This window comes from Ostrea edulis, chromosome 3 (assembly GCF_947568905.1).
Source record: "Ostrea edulis chromosome 3, xbOstEdul1.1, whole genome shotgun sequence".
In the NCBI taxonomy this organism is placed as follows: Eukaryota; Metazoa; Mollusca; class Bivalvia; order Ostreida; family Ostreidae; genus Ostrea; species Ostrea edulis.
In genome coordinates this window covers 45,891,448-45,903,402 of record NC_079166.1, presented here as the reverse complement: position 1 = coordinate 45,903,402, position 11,955 = coordinate 45,891,448, and the positions used below count along the sequence as shown (strand labels likewise).

The following is an 11,955-nucleotide window of genomic DNA, read 5'->3' as shown; positions in this document are numbered from 1 at the left end:
TCAATAAGAAAAATAAGGTTTCATCTTTGTATATTTAATGCACCACTTTTGTTTCCAGTTAAGATCCACATTCTATATTAGTGCATTTGTATTTTGTTTTGTTTTTCAAATCGTGGCCCTTAAAACGTTGAATAGTTAGTATCTTGCATTTCCAGTCAGGATTTGGGTATGTTTTCAAACCAATTTGTTTCAGTATATATTTTAAGGACTCATATTTTTTATTCGACAAGTTTTCTCACCTTATTATGTTTTCTGCTTTGATTTACATGTTCTTGACACAATGGTTTTGACAACAGATTATTCCATTTACCTAATCAAGATATAGGGATCACATTGGGTGTGACTGGTCAACAGGTGGTGCTTACTCATCCTAGACACCCGATCCCACCTCTGGTATATCCAGAGGTCCGTGTTTCCCCAACTCTCTATTTTGTATTCCTCAGAAGGGTAATGAGACAGTTCGCTGTCTTCACCTTTCATATGGAAACAGAGTTGCATTGTTTACTCGGATTAATAGTGAGGTTTTAACATATATATACAATAAACACAAGATGTTTTGAATGATTTCATTTAATAAGAAATTCATGGATCAGTACAGAAGTTGGAACCAGGACCAATGAAATGTAATCCAAAACTGCAACATATCCTAAAAGGAAAAACATCATTTTCATTTTAGCATAATCATCGTCATCATCTTTATGACTCCTCCTAGGCACCTGATCCCACCTCTGGTGTGTCCAGGGGTCCGTGTTTGCCCAACTATCTATTTTGTATTGCTTGTAGGAGTTATAAGATTGATCACTGTTCGTTATCTTCACCTTGCATTATTGCTATTATTATCATTATTGCTATTATTATCATTATTGCTATTATTATAATTATTGGTATTATTATCATTATTGCTATTATTATCATTAAGGTTCACGTTTTAATTACCATCATTATTGTCACCATCGTTATCATTACTATCATTGTTATCGTTATAATCATCATAAGTTCCACGTTATTATCATCATCATCAATATTTTCATCATTATTATTATCACTTTTATTTCCATTGTCATTACTTCAAAAATCGGACTCTCATTTCACTTTAGATAAATAGATACATGGCTTAGATACTGCAACTCGAGAAACCCCAGCACACAATTTTTGTAATTATTCTTGTTACTGTCATCATTGTCATTATCACTTATTAGTATTGTCAGTCATGTATTATAATACATGTCTGTAGCGATACATATAACATGGCGCTATATCGGAATTATTCTTAATTACTCTTTATGATATGAATGTTCTTTTCAATACCAAAATTTGATTGAAATACATACTATATGATTTGTATCTCATTTAAGAGTTATATCTCTGCTCATAGGGTCATTGCACCTTAAAACAACAGACTGTTTGGGTTGGTTTTTTTCGACGTCTTCTCCGAAAAAGTTATTTTGCAGAAAGCTCTCCGTTAAAACACAGGTTGTGGAAAACGTATTGCTAATATCACAAACAGTAGTGGCCTTAATAATGATAGATATATACTAACTTAAGCTTTGTATTTAGATATTCAGCAGAGAATCAAAGTTTCTCACCCAATTATGTCAAGCAGAAAGTTTCTTATCCGATCCAATTATGCATTTTAGTCGTTGCTTCTCCTGCCTCTGTCACTTTGGTAACAAATCAATGAAATGGTTTTAGCAAGTAATTGTGATATAATTTCTAACAAATGACATCTTAACAAGTCCTATGAAATCCTGTGATATGTCCACAAAACTAATAGTTAGTTTATAAATACCTCTAGTGAATCCAGGTCATATAGAAATGTTTAGTATACCATAAAAGGAATAATCCCAAACACGTACGTCTATCATGCGATTATCTTTGAGAGATCTTAATTATGATGTTACATTGTACCTGATTTTTCCGGACTTTCAGTCGTGTCATTAACAACGTCGTCCTCAGAAGTCGTATTGGCTACATCTCTCGGAGGAGGGGTACTATCCACTTTGAAAAGAAATATCTAGCTTTCAAGCAAATGCGAAACAATATCACATTTTCATCAATATCCATGAAGCTCAGTAATGTGTCGATCCAGAAACGAAATGTACACGCGGTGTAACTATACTTAATGGTTGTTAATGTTACAAATATAGAGGAGTGCATGGGTACACCCTTGTAGATGGTTAGGTAAATTATAACACTAGAAAAGTTAACATTTTTATCAAGATAAGCATATCATGTCCAATTATTATCTATAGCATTCATCATCAAATCGTGTAGAAGAGAATATAATTTCAGTCTTACATGGTGCTTCTAAAACCCCACCATTTTCATTGCTGTCTTTTGAATCTTTATTACCACAATTAATATAAATGGTCTTTTGACAGATCCTGTGTCTTGGACCTGTGAAAACAAACCATTAAAATGATTAACTTTGAACCTCTTATATGCATTTAATATGATTATGCAACAATTTCTTTTAATGTACACGCTATTTTAATGACGCTCTACATGTAACATTATAAATGATACACGTTTAAAACTTGAAGAATATGAAGAAGTTCTGTAAATGAGAAAATCATATTTCTGTGTTCTCCTAATTGTTTTCTGGAAAGGGGTATGTTTGATTGTTGTCCCGTTAGGGGTTTTTGTTATGCTTAGAGGTTTTTGTGTGAGGTTTCTGGGTTTTTTTTCTCTCTTATATAAACTCCTGATATAAACTCCTGATATTGTAATCACAGTTCGTTGTTTGGTTTGTTTGGTTTTTTGTGGGTTTTTTTTTGGGGGGGGGGGGGGGGGGTCAATATAGAGAGATATACGTATTGTAAAAGTAATTACTCAACACAAAGAGAAATTCATTCATTAACAGATATAACAGATACGTGGATCGTTAACAACAAAAACTTAAAGGGGTATGGACATTATTTTTGATCGATTGAAATTGGCAAGTGTTTTAGATATTAATTATACATGTTGAAATAAAAATATTTTATAAATATGTGGATTGATTTTTTGCACAGTATATACTTTGTATTTACATAAAATCTGGCTCCCAACATTTTGTTTGTCAACACGCTTGTCAGGAAACCAAGTGCGGGGGTGAGAACATCCAATATTTCTAAAAAGTACGCCAAAAGCATGAAAACACAAATCAGAAAGAACAGAAATTTTCATCGATATATAACCTCGCATTGGGTCAAATGCTGTCTGACGTGTTTCATACCGATTGTTAAGCCGTTCTTGGCACACTGATTTTGACTGCGGATAACTCCGTTTACCTGATCAGGATATGGGGCTCACGGCGGGTGTGACCGGTCAACAGGGGATACTTACTCCTCCTAGGCACCTGATCCCACCTCTGGTGTGTCCAGGGGTCCGTGTTTGCCCAACTATCTATTTTGTATTGCTTGTAGGAGTTATGAGATTGATCACTGTTCGTTATCTTCACCTTGCATTTAAAGTTTTTTCATCTAAGTCGTTAACTGGTGGTTAAGTCACATGACATGTAAACATAAACAGGGTCCATGCCTTGTTTTAAAAATGAAAAGTTTAGATTCCTCAAATACATTTTTGTGTCAGTTTTTGAAACTTATGTTTGTTGTTGTGTTTTACAAGAATCAAATACTATCTTATTAATCAAATGAAAAAGGGAAGATAACGAACAGTAACCAATCCTATAAATCCTACAAGGAATACAAAATTAGGAGTTAGGCAAAATATTTTTGTGCCAAAATCGTCTCCATGCCCCTTTAAGATCATAGAATTTCCTAGATTTTATACGCATAAAATGATGTAGCATTTTGGAGGATTTACGTGGGATTTCTGTTATTTGATTAAACAACAATATACATTGTAGATCAGTTAATGAAATGCACCAATGAAAAGACATTTTGGAATAATTTCAATTTTTGGTTAATGGTTCTACATTGAATTTTCAAGTAAATATTTGTGAATAATACAAAATTAAATGTAGTTTCATGGGAATCATTCTGGTAAGTTTGAAGTTTTAGTGACATCAAAACATTTACAAATAGTTTTACAAATTTTCTAAGAATTCATTCTTCTTTTTTTTCATATTCTGTGTCCTTAACCCTCGCCTACCAATGTACATGACAGTTTTGCAGTGAATATATTATGATTAGACGCCACTTAAGTAGCATGAAATATAACTGATAAGTTAATATGAAATTTACATGTACTACAAAATAGTACTTACGGCGTGACAAACAAGTTTGTAGCAGGACTGCAAGGATAAGCGCTCTATAGACCCACATCTTCAGATTGCCAGAATTTACTTCAACTGCAGAGCTGGCATAGAATTGTTTGTATAAATACCAATATTTCAGACCAAAAAAACTCTAGATATTTATCACCAAGAGCAGCTGTTAGAGATTTCAATTATAGATATTTGTAATTTATGACACTTTTTAATAGGTTTTTTTTACCAAAAAAAGAAAGAAAGAAATTTTGTTTTCAAAATATGCGTTCTGAGAAGATTATATGCTCTTTCCAATATGTTGTTAAAGATACCAGATTACTTTGTTGATGTATATTTTGATTATTGAGGTTTTGACGTCGTCATTAAGCTTTTATACTTATCTTTTTACAACTCACTTATATTCATGCTCTATGTTTCGCTGTCAATCTTCTTTTTTTTACACGCTGTATTATATGTTTGATGCAATTCGATGATTCAGTTTATGATTTCCAGCGTGTCACACTCTCAGACATATGTTAAAGCTATCCCCTAGTTAATAATCTCGCCATTCCGGTGTTACTTATAATCATTTACATCCCTTTTAGTACTAATGGATAAGACTATAGAAAGTGCCATCTTGGAATAGAAATTAAGCTCCAAAATCAAAATATTATACATGTTTTTAACCATTGAAAAGATAGTAATGAACGTGAGCAATGTGTATATATGAATTTGGATAAATATAGAATGTAGTAGGAATATTTTAACGGTTATGAAAATCTGACAGAAATGAAAGTAGATATAAACAAAAGAATAACACGCTTTCTGAAAAGTATGGTGGCGTTCAAAAATTAAATATATTTCTTAAGTTTATAATTTGTCCTTGTTATCCTATAAAACATTACTAGATAAGAATTATTATACAAAAACAAAAGTATTTAATAAAATAAGAAATCATTAAATGATTATATCAAATATCTCTAACACGAAATTACTAAATAAAATACAAAACTTAAAAAAAAAATTACTGAATAAGAACAAAAAACTGAATTCAAAAGAACGAATTTCTTGAATAAACAAGAAATTTTTCAATTAAAAGCGAAATTCTTCAATAAAAAACGAGGTTAAGAAATTAAAAACGAAGTTATTGAATGAAAAAAAAAACGAAATTAATGAATAAGAAATCAACTGTACTGACGTGAACTCATGAGTCATGGATTCTACATGGAACAGCAAAGTATTCAGTATTTGGAATGCAAGGTGAAGATAACGAACAGTGATCAATCTCATAACTCCTATAAACAATACAAAATAAGTAGTTGGGCAAACACGGACCCCTGGACACACCAGAGGTGGGATCAGGTGCCTAGGAGGAGTAAGCATCCCCTGTTGACCGGTCACACCCGCTGTGAGCCCTATGTAAACACCATACAAGTTCATTGAAGAGTGGTTTATAAAATCCTACAGTTTGATGGTTGGTCGATTGGTTGGTTGGTTGAATGATTGATTGGTTGATTGATTGATTGGTTGATTGGTTGATTGGTTGATTGATTGATTGATTGGTTGATTGGTTGATTGATTGATTGGTTGATTGATTGGTTGGTTGGTTGTTTGGTTGGTTGGTTGGTTGGTTGGTTGTTTAGTTAGTTGGTTGGTTGGTTGATTGATTGGTTGATTGATTGGTTGATTGATTGGTTGATTGATTGGTTGATTGATTGGTTGATTGATTGATTGGTTGATTGATTGGTTGGTCTATTGGTTGGTTGGTTGAATGATTGATTGGTTGATTGATTGATTGGTTGATGAAAAATTTAGGCCATGCTCGGCACTTACGGCTTTTGAGCAGGAAGGATCTTTATCGTGTCACACCTGATGTGACACGAGGCCTCGATTTTTGCGGTCTCATCGGTATGATCGCCACATTTAGTTGCCTTTTACGACAAGCAATGGGTACTGAGGACCTATATTCTAGAAAACCCGGATTCACATGAGATTGTACAGTTTCAACAATATCTATATTATGCTGAAGTGATCCACAGTGCGGCATAACAATATTTTTGTATTCTGACCTTGTCTTTCGACGTTATCATGGTATTCAAATGATTTAAAAGTCTTTTTCATCATTGTTTTAATCCCAAGAACCTGTGATTTTGTCTGTAATAATAATAGTAGGGATCTATACTATACCATCCCCTTTTTATTAAGGGGGGTATAGTATAGACCCCTACCATTACTATTACAGACAAAATTACAGGTTCCTGTGTTTTAACAAACTGAGATTTATGGGGGTTGAAGTAAATGTGGAGAAATTATATAATCAGATACACAAGGTCTGGTACTTTTCAGCGAAAATTGAAGATAAACGTTTTTGTAATGTCATTAGATTTCGAAATCGCCGTAAATTAAAGAACCACGAACCATGTCTCCTTCCTTCTCTGTTTCCTTTCCTTCCTCTGCTCTACTGACACACACATATGTATTTCTAACCCATTTTCATTTTTTTGTATTCAATAACTTTGTTTTGTTTCCTTTTTATTTACATTATATTTCTCTTTTTATTAAAGATATAACGTTTTTCATTCATTCAGTAATTTCATAAAACTTAAAGCCAATAAGCAATTATATTACAAAAATTACATTCTTAGAGTGTATGTGTTTAAATACAACAGTATTCAGAGTAAAAAACAAATTAAAATGTTGTTATCTGGTACCATGACAACAAGGACCTATAGCGACAAAAATTGATTGATATATGCTTCTGATCATCTGATGTCAAGTCATAAAGTTGTGCGAGTGCCAAAAAAACTTGAATCACTACATACTTTAACGATGAGAATCCAAAGACAGATTTTTGCAATATTGAAAATATAGTTCAATGTAATTTTGATGAAATTAAAGTGTTCTCTTTTATTAATAGGTTATTCTAAAATTATCATTTTCTACCAAAATCTGGAAACATGTCAGATTTGTGACCTTAACCAGCAGTAAATGTGTCCCTCTGAACCATATGAACCTATGTATCTTGTTACCTTACAAACTGTTCCAATTTTTGAAAGTCCATTTTCAATAACCAGTCAGAGTTTTTAAATGGAAATGGTGAAATATACATAATCTTATTCTTGTATGTGAACAAAATTGCTACAGTATTTTAGTAACATGGCTACAGATCCCTACTCAGTGAATACCCCCAATGACAAAATATTTGATATCAATGTAAAACTTATTCGATACCAATTTTGATGCACCAGATGCGCATTTCGACAAATAATGTCTCTTCAGTGATGCTCAAGCCGAAATATTGGAAATCCAACATAGCAATAAACTTGTAAGAACTAAAGAGAAAAAGACAGTGCCAAAGACTGGAGTCAAATTCGTCTAAGGATAAGAGCCTTGCATGACGGAGATAATCCTTAATTTTAAAAATGAATTTCTAAATTTTACCACAGCAATACATCAATACATCCGTATTTTCAAGTTAGTAACGAAGTACTTTGCTACTGGGCTGTAGAGAACCTCGGGGACTAGCAGTCCACCATCAATGCATGATATTACACACAACATATGAATTTGATCTGACAATCTATAGCTTCCGTCACATTTTATAAGTGTGTAAAACAGTAATGTCTAACGACTATCGTTTCTTAAGATATCCAAATTCGATAAATGATAAAAAGTTTTCCATCTCAATTTGTAAACAAAATCACTCGCTAATATAACGAATATCTAGGTTTTCTATTTTTCCATCACATCATCAGAAATAAAGACGTGCATTCTGTAGTTAGATAAGAGATTATAGATTAAAATATTTTTATATATTTCCTTGCACCAGACCTGTAAATAATTTATTAAATGATAAATAATTTTAACTGAGATTGAGAGAGAAGTATGTTTTCCATTTCATTAAACACACTACTAAATTCTTCATCATTTGTTTTTAAAAAATGTTCCTGTTTGGTGCGTGGAAATCTACACGTGTAGAGTAAAATAACCACGTGTCGCAGAATCAGAGAACACGAAGAAAGCAGAAAATACAATGGTGTGATAATGAAAATATATTCATTAAGCGTTCAAGCCTTGCTCCATGGAATGAGGTGGGAAGAAAATAATGGACAAAGTATTTCCTATTGACAGTCATGAAGTAGTGTTACACATGTAGTACATTTTAAATAGGTAATTACAAATCGATATTAAGGTTCTGCGATCAGACGGGTTCGATTATGTCTAATATCTAATCTTTAATCTAAAGAAAACGAGTTTGATAGTTTCATGTGAAATCGAACTCTGTGAATCTGAAAAACCTTTGGGTAAAAAACATGATATTTCTTTTTATACAATCATGTACTAGATTAGCTAGAAAACGGTTGATAGCATACAAGATGTACTTTGTTTTTCTACGAAAGCATTACAGTAACGGCAATAAGATGACATCGTTTTAAACGTAATGGACACGGAAAATCGTTTACACTACTCACTGTGCATGTAAATACCTTTTGCATCCTTACACTTACCATTTGCACAGATCCATTTTATTGACATTTGATGGCATAGACAACAAAAATAGATATCAGATATACAGAAAATAAGATCATTATCTAATATCTGAAGCATCGGTTTATTACTAGAATAAGTAAAAATGTTGTTCAGTATCCAGAAATATGGGAAATACTGATATTGGTGCACATGTGCTGCACGAATTACATCAAGTCAAAATTGTGTACTCATATTGTACTCTTTTCAAGTATAACAGAAAAATAAATTAACACTACAAGGGAAGAAACTTCTGATGTATTTCATTGCCGCTTGCATATATGGAGCGCCAAATTAACATAAACTCAAATAATTGAAGATACCTTCAATTATTTGAAGATATCATCAATTCATTTGATGCACGCAACAATTTAATTAAATATCTCTTCAAATAATTAATGGTATCTTCAAATCTGAATTATTACGCGTATTAATTGAATTGATGATAGCATTAATTCTGCAGCTGAATTGATGCGCGTTTTAATTAAATTAATTATATATTCAAATGAATTAATGATATCAACAGTTGAATTGATGCGCGCTACAATTCAATTGAAAAGAGCAATAATTGATTTAATGCGCACATTAAGTCAATTGATGAGAGCAATAATTGATTTAATGCTCGCATCAATTCAATTAAAGAGAGCAATAATTGAATTGATGATATCTTCAAATAATTGAAGATATCTTCAATTATTTGAGTTCATGTTAATTTGGTGCTCCATATACATATACCCGTATCTTGTAAATGACACATACTTGATATTTATTTAAAAATCAAACTGATAACAACGTAGATGTACTTCAATATAGATAAACAAAACAGCAACAGCATCATGGACAAATTCAGACTCCAGGATACTACAATTCCAACATGTAAGCGTCTCTCTCTCTCTCTCTCTCTCTCTCTCTCTCTCTCTCTCTCTCTCTCTCTCTCTATATATATATATATATATATATATATATATATATATCTATCTATCTCAGTATAACTGATTAATACTCATTTTGATCATCCTCATGTGGTATTCATTTGTCACCCAGTTTAGTAAAGGCATCAATGATTTTCATTCATCGATTTGACATTTTCCTCCTTATTTATCAATCCCTTCTTCCTTTCCATTTCCCCCCATAAGTCGTTTTATGTGTGTCGTGTGAACCACCCGCCCTGAATGATAGTGACTATTCAGTATTGTATGTTGTTCACAGAAAATGGACTACATTCAAAATGAAAGTAAATACTTTGAAAGGAAAATATGTCGGGACTAAATAAGGGTCGGTGTTAAGCCCTAATAAGTGTAATGTCCTGATTGACCTGGTAATAATTCTATCTTCAATAAAGTATATTTTAAAAAAGATTTGATCTAATTAGATATACGTTTTTCTATCATAAAACAATAATTCCCTAAACAATATATGCATTTTAATGCATAATAATTCACCCTTTTGAAACCCAAGAGGTGCAATTTCCTGATATTTAGTGTAATGTCCCGATGAGACAAAAATTCTACAAAAATTATACATTTTTACGATGATTTATGCACCCAAATTAATTATATTTTTGAGTTGGTATATATCTTAAGATATTCAACTATTATGTTTAATATTTTTTTGGGTTATTTTTCATCATCTTAGGTTTAAACAAACCAAGGGTGTAATGTTCTGATATCGGAATGACCTGATCACACGGTAGAGCGTTATAGAGTAATGTCCTGATAATGTGTTATTTTATTGTCACAAAGCTTCTTTTGATGATGTTTGTTTTCATATTGAAAAAATCATTAATTAATAATATGGTTATTTGTTATTTTAAACTTATACTACATCAAAGGTGAAATGTCCCGATATCGGAATGACCTGATGAAAACTGATATGAGTATTATGGATTGAATGATTTGTTCTTTATCAATATTTTAAAATATAATGGCTGTACAATGTATATAGTTATAAAGCATTGGGTGAAAGGAAACATTTGTTTTCGGAATTTCCAAAATATCGGAAGATCCCTACTTGCACAATTTTAAAAAGATGTAGTATATATAGGCCTATACTTCGATAATAAAAACGGGGCAATACAAGGGAGAAGCATTAGAAGATAGAATATGTACTCTGTGTTCTTTAGATTGTGTAGAAGATGAGAGTCATGTTTTACTACCTTGTCATTAAATATCAGAACAGAATTTTTAACTAGTATTCAGTGGCGGATTTAATGGGGGAGGCGCAGCGCCCCCTCCCCCTACAATTTTCAAATTTAATGTATATTGTGATATCTTGTTTAGAAAAATGTACTAAACGATAAAAGAAGCAATAATTTCTTCCACTCCCGGAGAAATAAATCACAAAATCTTTTGATTTCTTGAATTACTTTATTGGGAGAACTTAAAAAAAATTCCAACAACCCTTAACATTTGCGTCATTTTGTTAATTTTATCCTATTAAAAATGATAGAAAATATTACAAATGACTAAATAGGAGACATATTTCAAGCCCTATACAATCTGTAAATCCAGGAGCTTCCAGGGGCTTCGCCCCCTGGGCCCCCACGAGGGCTTCGCCCTGGACCCACGGGGGCCTCAAGGCGGCCCCAGACCCCCTGCCTCATAAAGTGGCGCCTCCTGTAACCGCAATTCCTGGATCCGCCCCTGGTATTGGTTGTAAAACCACACTATCTACGTCAAATTCAGGTTGTATTTTTTTCTACTAACGAATTTCCCTAGACAAACCGCCCAGTTTATACGTTCAGCTTATATTTACAGACATTTTTTGATGTACAGAAAACGTTATGTGTAATATATTATATTTGTATTGTTATTATTTCTTTATTCATATATATATATAGTACAATGATAAAACAAAAGCTATTTTTTATACATGAATTTCCAAATTAGAACCATTTAGAATCTGCATTCAATGGCTTTAAATAATTATAATTTTGAGCACTTGATAGTCGTGAAAAAAGAAACCCACCCCGATAGCCCAGCAACCCAAGCGAAATAATTGATTGTGGACTGTATTTACGCCTTCAAGGCTATGATACCGCGATGTACAAACAAATTTATTTTGGAATATCATTTGAAGCCATTCCTGTAATTGCTGAACTTAACTATTTCGGTAGACTTAGTTAGCGCACCTTTACAGTCGTGATTCATCATCATCATCATCATCATCATCATAATCAATCCCGCGACGGGTGACGTCGTTGGGGAGGCAAGAGGGATGAAGCAGCAGAAACCCTT

At 32.6% G+C, this 11,955-nt stretch overlaps 1 long non-coding RNA gene across 1 annotated transcript; it reads right to left on the bottom strand.

The window, feature by feature from the left end:
* Nucleotides 1–583: 583 nt before the first annotated feature.
* On the bottom strand, nucleotides 584–4,273 carry LOC130052574 (uncharacterized). Its single transcript, XR_008800919.1, has 5 exons — nucleotides 4,211–4,273; nucleotides 2,299–2,397; nucleotides 1,909–1,998; nucleotides 1,587–1,661; nucleotides 584–646 (listed from the first exon to the last, which is right to left on the bottom strand). It is a non-coding gene; the product is annotated as an uncharacterized LOC130052574 (long non-coding RNA).
* Nucleotides 4,274–11,955: the final 7,682 nt, after the last annotated feature.